The sequence below is a fragment of the Nannospalax galili genome, unplaced genomic scaffold (genome assembly GCF_000622305.1).
Source record: "Nannospalax galili isolate Female #2095 unplaced genomic scaffold, S.galili_v1.0 scaffold1850, whole genome shotgun sequence".
Lineage (NCBI taxonomy): Eukaryota > Metazoa > Chordata > Mammalia > Rodentia > Spalacidae > Nannospalax > Nannospalax galili.
Genome location: NW_008327671.1, coordinates 76,427 through 99,104, shown reverse-complemented (window position 1 = coordinate 99,104; position 22,678 = coordinate 76,427). Strand labels below are relative to the sequence as shown.

General features: G+C 37.8%; 1 long non-coding RNA gene across 1 annotated transcript in view; it reads right to left on the bottom strand.

The window, feature by feature from the left end:
- The window catches only part of LOC103738087, a 93,741-nt gene that overhangs the window by 753 nt on the left and 70,310 nt on the right, over positions 1-22,678 (bottom strand). Inside the window, exon 3 of the long non-coding RNA XR_607430.3 lies at positions 2,616-2,797. This is a non-coding gene — a long non-coding RNA (uncharacterized LOC103738087). The remainder of the gene's footprint in view (positions 1-2,615; positions 2,798-22,678) is intronic.

Genomic DNA, 22,678 nt, shown 5'->3' with positions numbered 1-22,678 from the left:
TCCTGTGTCCTGGGTTTAAAGGTATGTGCCACCATGCCCAGCTTTTTATTAATTTTTAAATGGTATGTTTGTTTAATTATTAAAATGTAAACAAGACTAAATTTTAACTGGTTAAGAGTTTTCAGTAATTTTGTGCTGAAGCCCTATGGAAGACTAATATTTCCCTCAGAGAATCAAGTATAGTTTCCTGGTCTTTAAGGCCAGAAACAAAAACTTGTTTTGTGAAACAGTAGGATAGCTTGCAAATCAGATGAAATCTTAACTTTAAAATATTGAACTTCCAAAATGAATATGAACAAAAATTCGTAATATAATGACATGAGTCTTTTAGGTATATGAGTCGGAGGAAAATCAAGTGGTAAACACTTGTAAATCCTATTTAAATCTTATTTTAATGTGCAATTTTTTTCAGTGGAGCCATAGTCCCCAAAGTTAATGAACTATTGTTAACAGGAAAAAAAAATCACCTTAAAAACTAAGTCTAGCCTTTTTAAAAAGCAAGCACCATATCTTTGCCAAACTACAAATTTGTAATCTCAAAACATTTAGCTATAAATTTATAAGGTTTATATTAAATATCTTGGATCAAATCACTTAAATTTTCTTGATCTGTTTTTACTTTAAATTTCAAATAAACTACAGTGAACAAAACATATTTTTAATAAACAGAATTTTGATTTTGTATACTTCCTTCAGCCACAGTAAATGCTGTTATTTTTTATTTTTCTTATCTTCTAAATATGGTATAACTTTGCAAACTAAATCAATTATTGAAATTCTTTATATTTTACCTCATATAGGCTTACAATTAACAAAATCATTTCCCTCTTTTTAAGTCAATTTTATGACAGAAAATCTACACAAGCAAGAAAAGATCTATTACTTCATGAGTGCCTTACAAATTCTCACTTAGCAATAACAGATAATAAGGCCAGGCATGGTAGTACACACCAGTAATCCTAACACTTGGGAGGCAGAGCCAGGATGATCACAGTAAGTTCATGTCCAGCCTAGACTACATAATGAGTTCCAGGACAGTCAACACTACACAGCAAGACCCTGTTAACAAAAGATAAAATAGAATAAACAATAATGATGATGATGATGATGATGATGATGATGATGATGATGGTGACAATAATAATAGAGACATAAGTTCAAAAGAACACCATTCTTAAAAGGTAACTCGCTTAATTTTACAACTTAAACCTCCCCATATTTTAACCCTGAACATTTTTCTCTGGGGATGTTGAGGAGGCAAGGAAGAGGAGGCGAAAGGGGAGTTTAGGGTGTTCTCAGTGAATTCCTATTCATATTCAATTGAAACTTTTGGTTTAGCTGAATTTTTTTCTCACCCAGACTGCTGTGAATGGTGCTGATTCACTTACTGCTTCTGCTCAGTGGAAGGAAGGCCACCCTCAATGAATCTCTGAACTTGTTTTCTCTCTTCTTCTTGCATTTCCTTTCCTTTCAATTTGGCTTAAGCTTCAGGGTCTGATCTTTATTTCTCAGTATTCAAGGTCCTGAGTGGAAAGACTGAGATGCTCGATTCTCAACTGTCTACTAACCACACTCACTGGCACCACAACTTTTCTGAGAAGAGGAATCTTGTTACCTACCAAGTCATATGCTGCCTTATAGGTGAGTGCCAAACATCTCACTTTGAGTGATGTGCAGAATCCAGCCTTATCAGTCAAGCAGACAACACCAATCATAGTAGCCACATTCTAATGAGCCAAGTACGTTCAGAATGTGTTTCAGACTGGACCTGAATGTCCACAGGCTGCCTTTCTCCCTTAACTTTAATAGGAAATTCTAGGCACAGTATTTCCATTTACTCTGTCCCTTCACCTTCCATCACATGCACTTATTCCTGACTTAATTATATGCAATAACCACATGAATGGGACTTTTTCCCCCTTGATTTATGTATGTTCACTTCCTTCTACACCGTTAGAATGGTGTTTTCTCAGCATTTATGAAGTGATTTTTGTTTTGTTTTTGGTTTTGAGAAGGGTATGGGGCCCAGACTGCTCTCAAACTCTTGGACTGAAGTGATCCTCCAATTTTAGCCTCCTGTTGCTGGTACAGCAGATATACACTAAAGCATCCAACTCAAGATAATTTTTGGAAGGATAAAGATTACAGTAAGTTGTTTATCTAGCTGTACCTAAATAAGCAATTTTTTTTGAAAGAACTAAATTGGCAAAAATATCGCTTAGTTCTTTCAACATTAGTATCCTAAACTTCACTTTGAATTTTTGTCATGTCTCAGTTGCACTAAATAGCTCTACAAACTAAACTGTATGCACTTCAGAAAATAGGGTGCTATCATGAAGACAATAAGCTACAAAACAAATGCTTACAGTCCTGTAAGATCCAGTTCAAAGACTGAAACCAGCTACAATCATTGTTAGAGTACTGTCATTCTCTAGACTGAAGACACAATTTATTAATAACAAGGAGTTCGTTTAACTCAGCTCCTGCAATAAAGAATAGCAAGAATGACTGGTATGCTATGGGATGTTGCCAGACTACTGAGTCAAAGGCTATGTACCTGTGGTGTTTTGGAACACAGTATGAATGAAGTAGCTTATCTGACTAATGAAACTTACGTTGCTTTTCCTTCCCGAAGGAAGATGCAAGATAATGAAAACTGGAGAGTGGCAGACACAACCTTTTTAGACAATGGCTTGAATTTTAACTTGACATCAGTTTGAGTTGGCATAGGGCTTGCATACTGTTTCATATTGATGCTGCTAGTAGCAAGAGCTTTCCTCCGACCAGAAGGAGATTCCTGGAAGACAACAAATAATTACATAGCTTGGAATTATTTTATAGTCAAATAATAAAAACCAAAAAATCATAAGGAATTTCCTTCACCAAAGAATTCTGGCAATACAATAATAAAGTTGTGATGAACTTACATTACAGCTTTTATATATAATAAAGCAGACAAAAACTTGGAAAGAGCTGGCCCAGGGAAAACTACATTGAATAGTTTATGAAAGAAAAAGCACAGAATAAAAATTAGTAAAGAGTCATGCACACTGACTCACACCTATAATCCCAGCACTTGGGAGATGGAAGCAAGAGAATCATGAGTTCAAGGTCAGCCTCAGCTACATAAAAGACTGCCTCAAAAACAAACAAACAAACAACAGAAAAGAAAGGCGCCAAGACTGGTGTGAGAAAAGGATCTGTATCACAGTAAATATTCAACAAATGCTTTTCTTTCTTTGACTATATTAATGTAACCTAGTGGCATTTTTTCATTAAATCTATGATTTTTATGGACCTCCTAGACTAGGTTACATTTTTCCACTACTTTTACAATAGCATCTAAATTCTATTTGCTCTCTGATTTGAGCCTTATTCCCCCCCCCAAAAAACCTTTCTATCATTCTACTCTATAATTCTCTCTCCCTTCTCTAAGATCACATATATCAAGGAAGAACAGTTTTTCTGATCTCAAGCCCACGGCAATACTGCTTATCGATCCCAGCAGACCTCAAAAGTTCTTCTCAAAACAGCTAGTGCCAATTCATCAGAAATGAAACAAAGAAAGAAACTTTTGTTTAAGTTTAAAGGTGTTTAACATTCCGGTAATAAGTCACTGTGTTTCACAACTGCTCTTTATAGAATAAGGGCCTAGGAGATCAATGAGAATAGAACAGCAAAATAATAATTGGGAATTAACTATGATAAAATACATTTTTTTTTTTGTCTTTTTGAGACAGGGTCTCCCTGTAGCCCCAGCTGTCCTGGAACTCACTAAGTAGACCAGGCTGGCCTTGAACTCACAGAGATCTGCCTGCCTCTGCCTCATGAGTGCTGGAATTAAAGGCATGCGCCACCACACCCGGCTAAAATTTTGGAGACATAGATGATGAATAAGACATGATCCTTGACTGTGTTCTACTGGAAAGGAGACATTCAGATGTAAGATAATTTGTAATAATGTAAATCAGAGGTCATTATGCCATTTTTTAAAGGTTGACTAAGGCTTAATTTCCAAGCTGTGTGATTAATATCACTGCATTACTGTTCAATAAATCTTTATTTGTACTGTGAGAGACAAATTTGTCTGAAGTAAAGCTATACTTATTTAAAGCATTGAAAGACATTTTCAAAAACCTAACATTTCTGCCTAGCAGGATAAGCAAAATATGATGTAGCATCCCTAAAGAATACCTTGTTTTAAAATGTGGTCATATCTGTCAGATTATTCACAGCAATATTATACAGAACTATTAGTGCATGTAGATACCTTATGAATGAATTTCAAAAACACATCAAGCACTTGAGAAGGATTTAAGCCCTCTCAGAAGAAATACTTAAGAATATGCAAATACCCTCACCGAATCAAGTTGAACAGACGTGACTATCCCTAACAATACAAGTGTTCTTTCCCTGGTCGCTACTGTCAATCAAAGGATAAGATTAAGGCCCAAGGTCTGACAATGTGCAAAATGAAAAGGTACAGTTGGGGAATATCAATATATTACACTGATATGAACAATAATCTTTTATTGTGCCTTTAGAATAGCTAACAGCTTTTACATATAATATAGAATTTAAAGTCTTGTTTGAAAAGCATGACACACAAACTGACACTTTTATTATTTTCAGTGTTTTTTCTGTTCACAAAAGTATGACATTAATCCCTTAATATAATAATTTAATTTTCTAGCAAAATAAACAATGAAATTAGCATAACAAAAATATGCATGATTTTGAAGGTTGTGTTTAAGGATGCTCCCTTTAAGCTATAGATTCTTAAAATAATCGATATTCTGTCAATTTCACTATTTAATCTTTTTAGAACTAGAGTTATACTGAAAACCTTTTCTGGTTAAGTATTTAATACTATCTTTGAAGCTACAGGTAATAAAATGTACTAAGTTCTAAACACATTCTGCTCTTTTACTTAAGTGCAAATTATTGAATAATGTTTCTTTAAAAGCAAAATAAAAACAGGAGAGCTGACACAAAAATGTACACATTCTTGGATTGCATTCCTATTCATTCTAAATTAGTAGAGCAACAAATGGGTCCAGGAATCAGATAGTTTTAACATGAAACACATACCACATTCAATCTTTCTTTCCTGTCTTCTCCCTTTTTTCCTTCTCTCTCATCCCTCTACTGTACTGCCACCCCAATCGGGTGATCCTGATCCAGTTAAGCTAAAAATCACATTTTCAGAAATATTTCCCTAAAGAAGTTCTTACAGAAAATTCATTAAAATAAATATTAAAACTTCATTCTCATTTTTCATTAACTACTGGCATTGCTATAGAAAGATAGCTTATATAGAGTTGGAAATCAGACAAATTTGAGTTAATGTGACACACTAGCACTTATTTCTACAGCTAAATCTGTTTTACTCTCTCAAATTAACAGGTTTTTTTGTTTGTTTGTTTGTTTGTTTGTTTGTTTTTGAGACAGGGCAGCTGGTCTGGAACTCCCTATATAGACCAAGTTCTGGAACTCCCTATATAGACCAAGTTGGTCTCAATCTCACAAAGAACTTGTCACAAGCCTCTGCCTCCTGAGTGGTGAGAATAAAGGCATGTGCCACCACACCTGGCCAACAAATAGTTTTAAAAGTTAAAGAACATCAAATATTGTGGTTAGAATGAAAAACAACCCTTTTATACTGCTGAAGAGTGTCTCAACTCAGCCACTTTGGAAAACAATTTAACATTACTTTATAAAGTTGAATTCATGCGTATCTTATGAATATAAGCAATTCCCATCTTAGAAATGATCCTAGTAAAACTTTCAAGACAAAGATGATGGATTAGAAGCTGCCTCTGTGTCACTTGGCAAATGAGAAGAGGTCAAAGAAAAGAGCAAAGTAATTCATTGAATAGGAGTGCTGCACCACAAGGCTTGAGCCATGTAGCTTTGCAGCGGGCAGAGGGGAAGTGGAAGACCCCTCTCCAAAACCAGTTTATTTTCTCCTCTCTGAGTAGTAATGGGGATTGAGACTTCAAGAGAGATCCACTCACTAAGATCCTCAATAACACTGAAGGAGATGTCCTAAACAACAGATGTATAAATTGCAACACAAAAGCATGAAATGTCAAGGCAATAGGACTCCTCCAAAACATGACTTCTCGGTTATCAAATCCAAAGCTACTGAGATGGGTAAAATGCCAGATGAAGAATTCAAAAGTTTAGTTATAAAAATGACCAACAGCTTCAAAAAGGATACAAACAAGCAAATGAATTAAGGAAAGCAATCCAGAACCAGAAGAAGAAAGTCAGGAACCCAGAGAAGGTCAGCAAGGACACTGAAATTTTGAAGGGGACGAGGAAGAAGTCAGAAACATTGGAAATGGAAAAGCTCAACAAATCAAGTTCAAAAACACAGTAAAAAGCATCACCAATAGACTTTTCCAAGCCCCCTGCCACCCAAAAAATAGAAATAGACAAAGTCAAGAAAGTACTGTCAGGAATCAATGAAGAAAAGAAGAAAAAGAAATCAAGAAATTAGCATGAACACAACTTCAAGAACTCTGGGGCATAATCAAGAGAATAAACTTAAGAATCCATGGAATAGTAGAGAGAACAGCGATTAAAAACCAAAGGCATAGAAAAACTATTCAATGAAATTATAGGAGAAAAATTCCTAAATACAGGGAAAGAAATGTACAGCCAAGCACAAGATAGTTAATAACCCCAACAGACATGACCAGAGGTCTGTCCATGACACATCATACTCAAGATGCCAAAACTATGAAATCAAGAAAAAGTTACTACAAGCTGTAAGAGAAAAATGCCAACTCACAAAAGCAAGCACATTAGAATGGCATCAGACCTTTCAGCAGAAATCCTAGAAGCCAGGATAATATATTTTAAGCCCGTGAAGCTAACTACCAACTAAGATGACTAAATCCAGCAAAGTTATCTTGACAGAGAAATAAAGGTAAGTACAAACTAAAGCAATTCCTGACCACCAAGCTAAGATACTTAAAAGAATCCTAAACACAGAGGAGAGGAAGACAGTCTCAATCATGAGAACAGGAAAGAATGCATTCAGGAGAGGAACAGATGAAAAAGATGAGCTAGGAAAGAATTAATCATGTCTGACTCATTAAATAGCATATCCCTAATATGAACAAGGGAGAAGGAAACAAACAATAATCCAACCAACCAGGAACACAACCAAGAAAATTAGAGGAATCTGCAAAACTCAATACTAACTTTAAATATAGATGGCCTTAACTCTGGTGGCACACACCTTTAATCCCAGCTCTCGGGAGGCAGAGGCAGGGGGATCTCTGTGAGTTCAAGGCCAGCCTGGTCTACATAGTGAGTTCCAGGCCAGCTGGGGCTACAGGGAGACCCTGTCTCAAAAAAAGACCAGTTTAGCCAGGCGTGGTGGCACACGCCTTGAGGTAGAGGCAGTCAGACCTCTGTGAGTTCAAGGCCAGCCTGGTCTACATAGTGAGTTCCAGGCCAGCTGGGGCTACAGGGAGACCCTGTCTCAAAAACTCCAAAAAAAAAAAAGAATGGCTGATTTGATCAAAAAATAAGATCCATCTATCTACTGCCTCCAACACACTTCCCTTGGAAGACACATAGAGATTTAAGTGTGAAAGAATGAAAATCAATAATATTAATTTTTTAAAAAGCCCAAAACAAGCCAGTACTGATACTCTGATATCTGATAAAGTAAACTTCATGCCAGAATTAGCCAGAAAAGATAAAGAGGCTACTGCACAGTAATAAAGAGAACAATCTATCAAGAAGATATAACAGTTCTAAATATATATGTACCAAATGCTGGGACTCCCAATTCCTTAAAATAAGCAGGTACATAAAAAGATGCATAGATCTTAATACAATAATAGTGTGTAACTTCAATACCCCACTTTTGGTAAGTCATTCAGACTTAAAGAACACATTCATGGTCTGAGGATATGACTCAGTGAGTAAAGTGTTTTCACATAAGCATGAATGCCCAAGTTCAATCTCCAGAACTCATGGAAAAAGCCAAGCATGGTGGTGCATGCCTGTAATCCCAGTGCTGGAGAGGCAGACAGGAGGATCTCACTTACAGCCAGCCTAGTCATACTGCTGGGCTCCAAGTTCAGTGAGAGACCCTCTCTCAAAGAATAAGGTGGAGGGTTGGAGAGATTGCTCAGTGGTTAAGTGCACTAGCTGCATAGCAGATAACAACTGTCGGCAACTCCAGCTCCAGGGGAATCCAACACCCTCTTCTGACCTCTGCAGGTACTGCACAACACAGGTGCACTCACAAACATGCAGGCAATACACTCATATTCATAAAAATAAAGATAATAAAAACTTTTTTTAAAAAAAAGGGTAGAAAGAGATTGAGAAAAAGCACCTGAGATTGACCTCTGGCCTCTGTGTGCACACACACGCGTGTGCACACACACACGAATGTATACACATATATAGCACATTGTGGTGGATAGCTTAGCTTTAGTGTCAACTTGACATACCTGGGTTGAGGGAGCCTTAATTGGGGAATTGCCTCCATTGGACTGGCTTGTGGCCATGTCTATGGGGCATCTTCTTGATTATTTGAGTGATGTGGGAGGATCCAGCCCACTGTGGGTGGTGCCACCCCTGGGCAGGTGAGCCTGTACTGTATAGGAAAGGAGGTTGAGACAGGCCAGGGGAGCAAGCCAGTAAGCAGGGATCCTCCATGGCCTGTGCTCCAGCTCCTGCTTCCACGTTCCTGCCCTGAGTGGCCTTGGGCTCCCTGATGAACTGTGACCTGGGAGAGGTAAGACAAATAAACCCTTTTCTCCCCAAGTTGGTATTGGTCAGAGAGTTTTGTCACAGCAATGGAGAAACAAACTAGAACAAACAAACACACACACACACACACACAAATTTCAGACTTAATATACATCATAGATCAAATGAACTTAAGATATCTATAGGATTGCTATCCAACAAATGTGAAATACTGTCTTTAAAACAAGTCTTAACAAATACAAAAGAAATAATTTTTGTATCTTATCAGGTGACAGTAGAATAAAACTAGAAATCTATAGCAAAAGAAACCACAGAAACAGCAGGTGTGGCAATGCATGCCTTCAAGCTCAGCACTGGAGGGGCAGAGGCAGGCTACATAGTAAGATCCTGTCTCAACAAACAAAAACAATAAAAACAAAAAGGAAAAACCGTAAGAACTACACAAATACTTGGGAGATGAAATGCTATATTCCTGAATGACCAGTGCGGCATTGAAGACATGGGGGTGGAGGGTTTTTAAATGTCTGCAATATCAACAACAACAACAACAAAAAAGCACAACTTAAAATACACATTACACACACACACACACACACACACACACACATACACACACACAAGCACAACTTACCACCACCTCTGGAATATACCAAGGATAGTTCTAAAGAAAGTCTGTATTACAGCTTTGAGTGCTTACATTTTAAAAAATTAGAAAGGTCTTGGGCTGGAGCGATGGCTCAGTGGTTAAGAGCACAGACTGTTCTTGCAGAGGACCCAGGTTTGATTCCCAGCACCCATACACGTGGCGGCTAACAACCATTTGTAACTCCACTTCCAGGAGATCTGATGCCATCTTCTGTCCTCCACGGGCATTGTACAACCTGGGTGCACTTACACACATGCAGACAATACACTCAATACGCATAATAAAAAATAAATAAATCAGAAAGGACCCAAATAAATAACTTACGGACACACTGCAAGGTCTCAGAAAAATAAAAACAAGCCAAACCCAAGAGCAGTAGAAATAATGTGTGAGTGCAGGTGCTTAAGGAAGGGTGCATGTCAGATCCGCTGCAGCTGGAGTGGCCCCACACAGGCAACAGATGGTCACGAGCTGCCCCACGTGGATACTAGAACTGAACTCAGGCCCTCTGGAAGAGCAGTAAGAGCTCTTAACAGCTGAGCCACTTCCCCAGCCCCACACTGACTCTGTTTTTATAGATTTATTCTTACAAAGTAAAATTCAGTCTTTAAAATGAACGAAATTGTGATTCTGACTCACACTCACAATGTGCAACTAACAATCACCACTGTCTGCTTCCAAACCTTTTGCAACATTCCAAGTAAAAACTCTGTCCTATTAAGTTAGTTCCACCTATCCCTAAGCAACTAGTAACTTTAAATATAGATGGCCTATATTTATATTCTACTTTCTATCTTTCCCTCATGTAATGGCATCATGAAATGTTCGTCTATACTTCACTCAGCATAACGGTCAAGTTCTATGAAAAGTCTATTTAAGATTTTGATTGGAATTGTATTAGATGTATAGATTGATGTGGGTAAGTTGCTATCCTCACAAAATTGAGTCTCATTACTCTACAATAAGGTATATCCATCTACATGCCTATTTAAATAATTAAAGTCTCAAAGTTTTATCATTTTGTCCACACAGGGACTGTATATATTTTTCTAGATTTATTCCTTGGTACTCTATTGTTAGTATAAATGATAGAGGTTTTTTTTTGTTTTTACATTTGTGAATGAACAATTTCTGGCATACAAAAAGAAAATGAATATTTCAAATAGATGTTGCATCTATGAAATCTTTCAAATCTTTTATTTAGTATTTTTATTTTTATGTGTATGAGTGTATTGTTTGCATGTATGTAAGTGCACCCAGTGTTCGTGGAGGTCAGAAAGCGGCATTGCATCCCCTTGGAGCTGAATTGGGTTGGCTGTTAGCTCCAATGTGGGTGCTGGGAACTGAATCCTGATCTTCTGCAAGAACAGCCATCCCTCCAGCCCCCCATCTACGAAATCTTTAAAATACTCCATTAAATTCAGAGCATATTTCCTTTAGATTTTTGTATTCATCCTATCTATAAAACTACTTAAATTTTCTTTATTTTTTTCTTGATGGTAGCTAGAACCTTCAGCATGATGTTGACTAGGTATAGTGAAAAACTACCCACGCATTGTGCCTGACCTTGAAAGCAGTGCTTTTGGCCTTTTATCTGTACCATGTTTATTGTATGTTTCCTCTTTTTAAATCTATGTTTCATAAATGAAGAATGTTCCCTTCAGTTACTAGTTTGCTTTGAGATTTTGTTTATACTAATGGATATGAATTTTTATCAAATGCTTCTCTCTTTCAAAATAATTGAAGTATTTATAATCTTTTTTTCAGTGCTGGGAATTGAACCCAGGATCTTGTGCACACTTCAGATGCACTCTACCAATGAGCTACACTCTCCAGCCTACCATTAATCTTAGTAACTGGTAAATTAATAGATCTTCTAAAAGTAAGACATTAATGGGGATCATTCAACTAAATCATGATGTGGTGTGCATTGTCCTTTATGTTGAAAGCTATTTTTGGCTTTGGACACTGCTACTGTTTGGTTATGGTCTGTCTCACAAAGCTTCTTGTGTGGAGGGAGCTTAGTCCCCAGTATGGTAGTGTTTATGTGATTAGGTTATAAGGGCGCCATCCTCCTGAATACGTTAAAACTATGGAATGGCAAGTGGGTCAGTTCTGTATGACTAGGTTAGTTTCTGCCAGAAAACTGCTATAAAAGACTGAGCATGGCCTTTACCACTCTTTACTACCTTTTCCATGTGCACACCCTTTTGCATGTGGTTATTTCCCTTTGTACTTCCGGGTCACATTTTGAAGTAACTAAGGGTGCATTCAGCTTAAGCTGCATGGTTTCTTCAGCCTCTAGACTTGAGAGCCAAATAAAATCCTTTTCTTTAAATAGTAGGTGCTTCATCATAGCAACATAAAGCTAAGATGGATGCCTACAGTTTTGGATGAAATTATTTGTGTTTTTATGTATATGAGTGTTTCACCTGCGTGTAAGGGTACCGCATGCATACAGTTCCCTTGGAGGCTAGATGAGGAATTGGATCCCCTGGAACTGGAGTTACAGACAGTTGTTAGGTGCTATGTTGTGCTAGGAACCAAACTTGGGTTCTCTGCATCCAGTGCTCTTAACTACTGAGCCATTTCTCCAGCAGCCATAACTGCTTCCTGGTTGCTTACATTAGCCTCATTAAATGAACTGAGACTTTGTGTGCCAGAAACACTTGGAAAGCTCTGCTTCAATGATTAATGGCAACTCTAAAGATCTTCTAAGATTATTTTCTTTTCGGGTAGATTTTAAATATCTAATGCCCATATAAGCATTTAAGACTAAATATTTCTCAGGGTTGAGGACATAGCTCAGTTAGTAAAATGTAAAGCTTGAGGACCAGAGTTTGAACCCCAGAATACAAGTAAAAAAAGTTGAACAAGAAACAGGTGGATCCCGGGGGCTTGCGAATCCCACCAGTCTATTTTAATTGATGAGTTCCAGGCTAGTAAAAGGCATTGTCTCAAAAATAATGAGGATGGTGTCTGAGGAACACCACCAGAGATTGATCTTTGGCCTCCATATGCACACACACACCTGCACACAAAAACCAGAAAAGAAGACTATATATTTATCCAAGCACTGCTTCAACTATGTTTCTCACATTTTATTTGAAATACTCTGTATTGTTACTCTGTAGTTAGATATTTTCTAATTTCATCTCAGGTTCTTTGAAACATTTTTTCATTTATAAGGGGCTTTTCTACTTTTTAAAAATGATTACTATTTAATTGTGCCAATATCACATAATGTGATCTATTTAGTTATAATCCTTCAAAATGTATTTACACTTTTTTTTGTTTGTTTGGAATGCACTCTGTAGACGAGGCTGGCCTTGATCTCAGAGATCTACCTGCCTCTGTCTCCCAAGTGCCTGGAGTAAATGCGTGTTGCCACCATGTTCTGCTGTACTGAGACAATTTTTAAGATCAAATTACATAAATGATCCATGGGTTCTTAGAAAGTATCTAACTGGTATACATATACTGCTCTTTATTTACAACAGGACCAGTTTTTTATGTAAACTAGCCTATAGTGCCCAAGTGTTTATTTCCTGTGTGATAAGGAAAAGTAAAAACAAAGAAATTCAAATGTGAGGTCATGGACTACTTTCTTTTTTTTAATTATTTATTTAATAACCATATAATCAGTAGAAGCATTTCATTACAACAGCATTGGCATATTCAATAATAGTTTCCAGAGCAAAGACGTATCTCTTTCAAATTTGGCTGTAAACTTTTAGGTTCACAGTTGAATTAATTCAGTTTTGCAATATTGTACTAAGTAAAAACCCTATAAGACATAAAACTGAATGAAGTTTTAGCCTTTAACAAAGATCTCCATTTCATTTTAAAATATACTGTATCATACAGAAAAACTCATTTTTAATGCAACTAACACTTAGATGTTTGCACATGCATCTCTAATATCTATGTATCTGTTTATTACTAGTCATAGTCAATCACTTTCTGAGATCCTTGGCACCTGAGCATGGATATAAAGTCATCAGGTAGATTTCAAAGGTAATGTTTTTCACATCTACTAATTAACATGAAGTAAATTTTTATGCTTCTTCCTCAAATATAACTCATTTTTTATTGATTGATTTTTTGTGTGTGTATTTCATACAGAACATCCCAAATAATCTTATTCATCTATATACCCACATTCCACATGGCGCCCTCCCATAGCCACCCCCCAACTGAAGCCCATATACTCTGTCATCTCTATTACTGTCCACTGTGTTGTCAGTGCCCTGAGCCATTCCCCAGTGCTTGTTCATCTACTGAGTCTAGTCAGTCTATCTAGAGTTCCCTGTTTTAGGAAGATCAGCTCTTCTTCATCTAGCAGCAATCAGTTGCCAATATTCCTTTAGATAAGATTGGGGTCTGCTGTTCATTTTCCAAGTTCTATGCTGGGTTACTGTCTGGGAGTCTCTTGGGCCACCCTGGCCAACAACTCAAAGGAAGGTATCTCCTGTCTGGCATTGTTTCTTGTTATGTAGCCTTTAGCTATGCACATGGACTCTTAAAGAATTATACTGATTACTTTAATCTTTGGTTATACTTTCCTTTTCTGTGTTTAAGGCCATAACAGTTGGCCCAGATAAACCAATTTATTTTTACTCTTAAGGTCTTTTGAGGATCTGTTTCTCAGGGGTCACATGGGCTTGGGAGGAGCCCCTGGCTCCTTTCTTTTACCAGTTCCATCTATGTGAAGATAAGTCAAAGGTCTTACTTGACCGTGGCTGGCTTCACTCGGAAGCATGGAGGAAATGTTTCCTCTGTGTTGACCCTCCTCTTTGTAGACTGAACACTGGTTCAGTCCATTTTGTGGGGTCTCCATGGACTCCTTGATCAAGAGGACAGGTGATTCATCACAGTTACAGGACATTTTGAGATATGCTCCATAGTCCCCTGGACCTTAGTCGACCTTGGAGGGCAAGGAGCAAAAACTGGGTCATGGACTATTTTCTAACACATACAAAACAGGAAATAAGTGAGAAGCTGCTCAAAATCTAGGCAAAATCCCAACAGACTCTATGACAAATTCCTCTTGATTTCATCACCCCTCATTCTGAGCACACACAGATATACAAACTTTTTTTGATTTACTTATTTTTATTTTATGTATATGAATATTTTGCCCACTGAGGCCAGAAGAGAGTGTCAGATATCCTGAAATTAGAGCCATCTCTCCAGCCCCTGGATATACAATTTTTTAAGTCATTTCTCTCAACTGTAAACTGATACCTTGTTGCCCTTGACTTTATTTATAATTATTCCCAATATAGCAACTACAAGGACACTTAAAAGTCACATCACAGCACTCCTTCCCTCAAAGCCTCCAGTATCCCAGCACAGCATCCAAGTGCCTTAGAACCAGCAGGCTCTGCATGATCAGGCCGCCCTGATTTTGCTCTCAGACTCCTTCCACTATTCTGACTTCCTCACTGTTTCTCCAGTATACTAACGTCTCTCTTAGGGCCTTGTACTCCGTATTCCCTCACCAGAGAATGTTCCTCTCATAAATTATTATATAGTTAGCTCTCCAATTCCTTTCAAATCTTTTCTCAAAACTCTCTTCCCTAGAGAGGCCTTCTCTGACCATCTTGAGTAAATTTTCAACTACTTTCCCAGTATAATATCTTATCATCTTCTTCTTTATATTTTCTCCTCCTTCGTTCATACTATCAAACATACAAATTTTATTCACTCACTTCTTTCTCTACCCTATAAGTTCAATGAAGGCAGAAATCTTTGTGTATTTTATCATTGTACCCTAGCTTTAAACTCACTGCTCAATAAATATTTCTTGAGTGAACAAATGAATTATAATTTTAGGACATTACCACAAACACTGTGATATATTTTTTCATTATTTTCTTCTATTTTTTTCTTTACCATTCATAAATGTATTCCTCTTATAAGAAAGAGGAAGAGGGATGGATATAAGGTTTCCTATGTGTGGAGTGACTTGCCATTTACAACCTATTCCATTTGTTGAGCTGGACAGAGGTGTGTTCAGGCCAGATGGGTCACTAATGGAGCACAGAATATAAGATAAATGGATAAGGTAAAAGAATATAAGAAAAATGGAACAAAATTAGGGTTCTTTATCAGATTCACGTAGGTGGAGGATGGGGAAGTAAAAGTGGTAAGCAATCAATAAACCCTTGGAAAACTATTTCAAAAAGCACTTTGTGGGGAAGCTAGGTGCTAGAGATATAGAATTAGGAAGGAAGGGGACTTGTGTCCAACTAAAAAAATCAACGACTCACTGTCAAACACAAACCACTCTCCAACCAGGGGCTCCTCTTCCTCCTCCTGACCTTTAACCTCCTCTTATTTTAGAACTGTCTCTTGTAAACAGCATATTGTCAGAAAAAAATTAATCCAATTTAATAACTACTGCCTTTTTCTGGACAGTTTAAATCAACAATTCCCAAGTGTTTTTGTTGCAAGACCCTTTTTACATATGCTTTGAGAACTCTAAAGAAATTCTATTCTGTGGGCTATATCTATCAGCACTTTGTTAAAAATAAGAAATTTTGAAAATAAATTTAAAATTATAAAGTCATGTTAACATGTTTTTATAAATAAATATACTTCCTATACAAAATAACCTGGTAACCGAGGGAGATAGGTACAAGGTTTTTGAAATTCTAACTTTCTACTGAAATCTTGAGTTTTACCAAAGATGAATATGCTTTTAGTTGCTTAACTTTAAGTGCTAAATTCACTCTGTTTAATTATGATAAATTTCTAAGGCTGAATAAACATAGTTTGTGGATTAAGTCATTTTTATCAAGAATAAGGTTCCAGGAAAAAAGTGGTTACTTTAAGTTTGCAACTCAAATGACAGTACAAGTGGGAGCTAGAGATGGTTCAGTGGTTAAGAGAGCTTGCTGGTCTACCAGAGGACCAGAGTTTGGTTCCCAGCACCCACACTGGACAGTTTGCAACCATCTATAACTCCAGCTCTAGGAGATTAGCATTCATAGGAACCCACACATGTGCTTACCTACATACACACAGACTCAAGTACACACAGCTAAAAGATAATCAAAATAAATTTAAAAATATAGCATAAGTGCTTTTCCTTGAATGACTCTATCCTTTGTAAATCAGTGTTAGTGCCTTATGTAGACTTCTTATTTTGTTACAGAGCATATGACTAAATACTCAAGTGCTGAAATTTAATCCTTACTCTGATGATACATTCTGGAGTCTCAGCTTTATGCACTAGGGGATATCATTAGAGTTTCCGCCTTACGGAAGATGCTAGACCTTTCCTGACTCTCCATGAGGAGGTAAATGTAATCACGGGTTCAAGTAGAAACCCTCTATGCGAAAGCTATGAGAAATACAGCCCATGCAGACTGTCTATTTCAGTTACTATTATTTTAGATTCTACCAGTGCCATTGTAGAACATTCAAAACTTCTGGAGTCTCACTGCCTAATGTTGAGTCTGTCCTTGTCCCTGAAAATTATTGAATTCTATTCTGAGTACTACTGAATCACCAAGAAATGAAGTGACAGACAACTGGAATTCTGAAGGGTATTCAAAGACTGTATGACTAAAGTAATGCTGGTTTTAAAATTGAGTTATTAAGCCTTGCCCTTTGTCTCATGATTCCATGAATTATTTCACAGTGTAAAGAATAAGCACCTAATTATGGGTGTAAACACTCTCACTACTGATTCAAGAAATAAAATTGTCCTCGAGATAATGTAGAACTTGAACATACTTTAGCAATTTCTTAATCAGCCTGTCACTCCAACACAGGAACATCTTATAATGTATCTATTTAACAGAGAGTCATTTTTGTTACTTGGCATTCAACATTCACCTAAAAACTCTCAAGACTTTGTTCTCTATGAAACAAAATAATCTGATTCACCACAAAATCAAGACAGAAAAAAATGCTTTACTCTATAAATATAGAGAACTTATTATGTGTCTGGCATTCTTTTATTTAGCTGTGTGATAACATTTTAAACTTTATGCTGAAGTGATAAAAAGTTAATCTGTTAAGTGCAACAGTTCTAACTTTTTCAAGACTGTGATGCTGGTCTTTCAAACTGTCATAAGTACAGCACTTCTCAGGCCATGCTGAAAAGATCTCTGCTTCACCAGCAGACCAAAATGAAGTACTACAGAATTTAATTTGGAATTCATGGAGCAATTAAATGCTAAAGTAGACATGCCACAGGGAGCTCCCTCAACCACAAAGACTTAATTAGAAACCACATCAGCTAAAATAACCAACTTAGATGGTCTAGTGGAAGAGACTTTAGTAGCACAAGTGTAAAGAGAAAGAATCAGCATTAAAAGATTCTGTTGAAGTATATATATACTCACAAGCACTGATTTAAAAACTATATTGATTTTATAATGAAACCTACTTTCCTCTAAAAAAAATTTTCGAATCAGAACTCTCAACCTCTTGGAGGGAAACTCTGGGTATACATAAAACACACGTATTTAAGTCAGAAATCTAAATGGCTGTCCAAATGGAAAAGAAAAAAAAAGTGACCTTAATGTCAAGTCTACTACAAAATTCCTAAAGGGTAGATTATACCAATCCTTTACCCTATAAATCTAATGAAAAGAACAAAGGCTTACATACAATATTGTATACAGTTGTTTAATCTTAAGAAAGTAAATTAACAGATTTTAAAATTTAAGTCTTCATTGGATGTAGTAAGAGAAATATAGTAATCTTAAATTTAAAAAAAGACTTGGTACCTGAGGATTATGTCTTTCACGGCCAAGACTCAAAAGCATAGGCTAACAATGACTCCTAAATGTTCATAGTAGACCTGTTTCTGAGCTCCAGATATAAGCACTCAAGGGCCCACTACTCTGCAAAACCTCTCTAGGATCTGGAATCTTCTGTTTCGACCGCCTCTTCCTCACACAGCCAAGCCTCACCACCTATGAGTAGAACGCTGCTAAAGCCCCTGGATTACTTTTCTCTAGTTTCACATACGTCTACATCTTGTCCTCCAGAATCCTATGAGAGATCCTTTTTTAAATGTAGTACTTCACTTCTGATTCAATAAAGGAACTCACTGCAGAAAATTGTGAATATACAAAGTACAAAAAAGATTCACTCAGAACTTTAACAGCTAGCTGAAACCCGGGTTATTCTGATATATTTTTCCCTAGCCTTTCAGATGTACTGTTTGTAAAATAATTTTAAAATTGTAACGTAATAGATCTAAACTGCAGATGCTTCATATTATACAATATGGCTACATCACAATTTTTATAACTTATTTCACTAAAGTCACTTCAAATTTGCCACCTTAGAAATGATGCTGCAGTGAATATTTTTATGACCAAAATGTTTTTTTCTTAGGGCATATTCTTAGAAGAGACTTTTTTTTCTTTCTTTTTTGAGATAGGGACTCAAAAAAGGCTGGCAAAGAACTCACTGTGTACACCAGACTAGCCTTGAACTCATAGAAATTCACCTGCCATTGCCTCCCGAGTGCTAGGCTTGAAGGCGTGCTCTACCATCCCTGGTCTTACAATCTTAAAAAGTATTTAAGGGCTGAGGAGAAGGTTCAGCAGGTCAAGTGCTTAAGTGCTTGCTCTGAAAGTGTGAAGACCTAAGGTTGGACTTGGCTGTGCACGGTAGCATGCATCTGTAATCCAAGCACTCCTACAGTGGGGTGGGAGGGAGAGACAGGAGATTTACCAGAAGCAGGACCCTGGCTCAAAAAAAGGTGGAAGCAACAAGGTCTAACACCTGAAGCTCCTCTTACTTCCACATGCATGTCTCTCATGCGTATGTGCTTGTGTGTGTGTGTGTGAGAGAGAGAGAGAGAGAGAGAGAGAGAGAGAGAGAGAGAGAGAAACACAAACACGCATCAAGATTTAAAATATTTGAGTATTTTTAAAACATCACACAATTGTTTTCCCAAAGAAATCATGCCCCTTATACCCTACTGTAGTCATGCTTGTCCCTACCACATTCAGCAGCATTGGCGTTTCTTTAATCCTTGCTAAGCTGCGAGAAGAAAATTTCTACCTCCTGACATTCTTTGCATCTATTTGATAAGTTACGGCTTTTGAATATATTCTCATGTTTTATTATCCATCTGTACTTGCACTTTTGTTCCCTTTGTTCTTTTATCTATTTGGGTCTTTGTCTTTCTTTTCTTCAAAAAAGACTTCTAGAGCTCTTTACTAGGGAAAATACTAAACTTTTGCTTGCTATCTTGTTGCTAATATATTTAATATTTTCTTGCTTTTTCCTTTTCTTTCATGATTTCTCAACCTGTTTTTTTCTGATTGCAGAATCAGTCTTCTGGTTTCTGCTTCCACATGTAAGGAGCTTCAAAATCATCACTCTGTCCTAACCAAAGTAAAAAGCTGAACAAACAGATGTATGAAATCTTAGATACATAAGAAAAGTAAGGTTGGGGTCTGGAGAGATGGCTCAGTGGTTAGGAGCACAGACCGCTCTTACAGAAGACCTGGATTCAATTCCAGGCACTCATATGGCGACTAACAACCATCTGTAACTCCGAATCCAGGGGATCCAACACCTTCTTCTATTCTCCACAGCACTGCATGACACGGGTCCACTTATACACATGCAGGCAATACACTCATACACATAAAAATAATAAATAAAATTTTAAAGAAAGAAAAGCAAGGTTATGGGCAAACTAATGCCCACTAAATTAGAACTGTAACATGTTGGAGCAGAAATCACCCTGGGAACCAGTGCTGAGATGGGAAAATCCAACTGCAGTTGAGTTGCTAGATGCTACTAGGTATGGACAAATCTACAGACTAAAGTACCAGAGGGAACCTTCATAGTGATCCACCTCTATGCTCTTGAGTTTTACCTCCAAGTCTCTATTACCTGAAAAAAGTTATCTTGTGCTAATAGCAGAAGGGAAAAAGGAACCACTGTGAAATACATCAGGTTAGTACTCTGGTCCGATCTAGGTCTGTCTTCAAGAGAAACTCCCTACAGTCTAACCTATTAGGATTTTAAAAGAGAGAAAAACTAAAAAGCACTTGTGATGTTTATAATCTAGAGGTCTGAGATTTCATCACAGGAATGGGGAACACTTCACATCCATCACACCTTTAGCAGCATGGCTCAAGAGTTGTTTACAGCAGTTCTTTTCACTCAGTGCATTACATCCAGCTATCAAGAAAAACATGCAAGTTACACTACATGCCCAATACCCCCCCACAGGTCTGAAGAAATAAGTATGCATCAGAACCAGAGTCTGGTATGAAAAGGGTGCTAGGTTTCCCAGACCAGGATAAAGAACTAAGTTTAACATGCTAAGAGACCTGAAGGATAAAGTAAATGGCACAGAAGACAGGAGATGGGACTGTGAGCACTGAAACAGACATTTTAGGAAAGAACCAGTGGGAAATGTTAAGAGTCTAATACTTGTGTAGTAAAAATGCTTTTGTAATAATAATTATGAATGGGACTTCTGGGTAAGATGACAGCTTAGAAGCTGCCTGTATGTGATCTAATGAAAAAGATGTACCAAAATAACAACAACAAAAGACTATTCCAAAGAGAAAAAAACAAAACAACAAAACAAAATAACAAAAAAACCTTCAGAAATTCCCAAGGTTACAGGATATCTGAAAGGAAAAAGATGGATGACAGCCTAAAAGATGCTACACCCAATATAGCTCCCACCTTCCCAGCAGGGAAGTGGCGTAGGTAGGAAGGGAAAAAGGCGGAAAAACCTCCAAAAGGAGGCCTGCCCTCAGGATAAGCCCACAGTCCTTATTAGTCTCATGAGCAGCTACTGATTTTGGTTGGCAGTGGAGAGAAAAAAAAACCAAACAAACCATTTTTGTCCCCTTCTATGACTCAGCAAAGAGCCAGGCATCACCTTGAGAAACAACCTAGTATTTGAAACTGAGCTATCCTGGTAGCCTGAGAATGGGGAAAAAGACAAGGAACCTGAATTTAATCTGCCACATCTGCCAGGTGAGAGAATCCTGGGAGGCAGCTGTGGAAAAGTTGGGAGCCCAAGTAGCAGGCTATAGTGGTTTCAACAGGAATGTCCCCCATAGGTTCCAAGCACAGTTCGTGGCGCTGTTTTGGGAGGTCTCAGAAGATGTGGCCATGCTGGACGAAGCACATCACTGGGGGTGGACTTAGAGAGTTCTTAAGCCTTGCTGGATCTTGAGCAGCTCTCTTGCTTCCTGTGCCTGCTTCAAGATGTGAGCATTTGGCTTTCTGCTCCTGGTCCAGCCACCACCTCCAGCCACCACACCTCCCACCACAATGGGCTGTAATTCCTCTGGAACTGTAAGCTCAAATAAACTCTTCCTTCTCTAAGTTGCTTTGGTCAGTGTTTCTATCACAGGAACAGAAAAATGACTAATACAGAGGTTCAGAGCAGACAGAAGTGCTTAGGGAAAATCACCCTATCTTCAGTTGCCAGGAGCAGGCTGGCAGGATCTCATTAAATGAGAATTACTTTGGAGTCGATAGTCCTAAGCCTGGAGTGAGCTGGTGGATTGACGTCTGGAGCCACTTTATCTGCTGTTGGCTGCTGCAGAGAAGGAAAACTCTGAAGCTCTAGTAGTCTACCTGACATCCCCAGCCACAGTCCACCAGAAAGTGGTTAATACTTGGGAAGTCCTGAAAGGAGAAAGACAGGTCCTCTACCTGTACCAATCTTGATGCTGCCATTGCTTCCCATACTCAACAACTGGAAGACGCCCCAGCTAGAAGAGTAGCCACCCCAGTAGGTGAGAAAACATGCCAAGCCACAGACTGTAAAGGTCCCTGCTATGCAAAGAAGGAAGTGCTCAAATGAAGACATGGTTTGGACACTAGACACAGGTTCAACACCAGCATAAGACACAGAAAAGGTAAGAACACATGGGTTCAGCTGACCTCATAACTTATCATCATGCACATAACTGGCAGTTTCCAATTCCTGAGGACTCAGACAGAAGCTGATCTAATACTTCATCCTGGGGGTGGGGGGAGCTTGTGTTGCCTCCTTTTTTTCTTATTAAGCATTACTTTTACTCTATGGTATTTGTGTGTGTACAGAGTCATGTGTGTGCATGTGGAGACCATACGTCAATGTTGGATGTGTCACTCAAGCATTCTGCACCTCTTCTTTTCTATAGAGACAGGGTCGCTCACTGAACCTGGAGCTCAGAGATGAGGCTAGATTCGTGGACAAGCAAACCCCAGGGGTCCTTCTGTTTCCACCAGTGTTAGGATCATAGGCATGTGCTGGTGTGTCTGGCTTTTTCACATGCGTTCTGG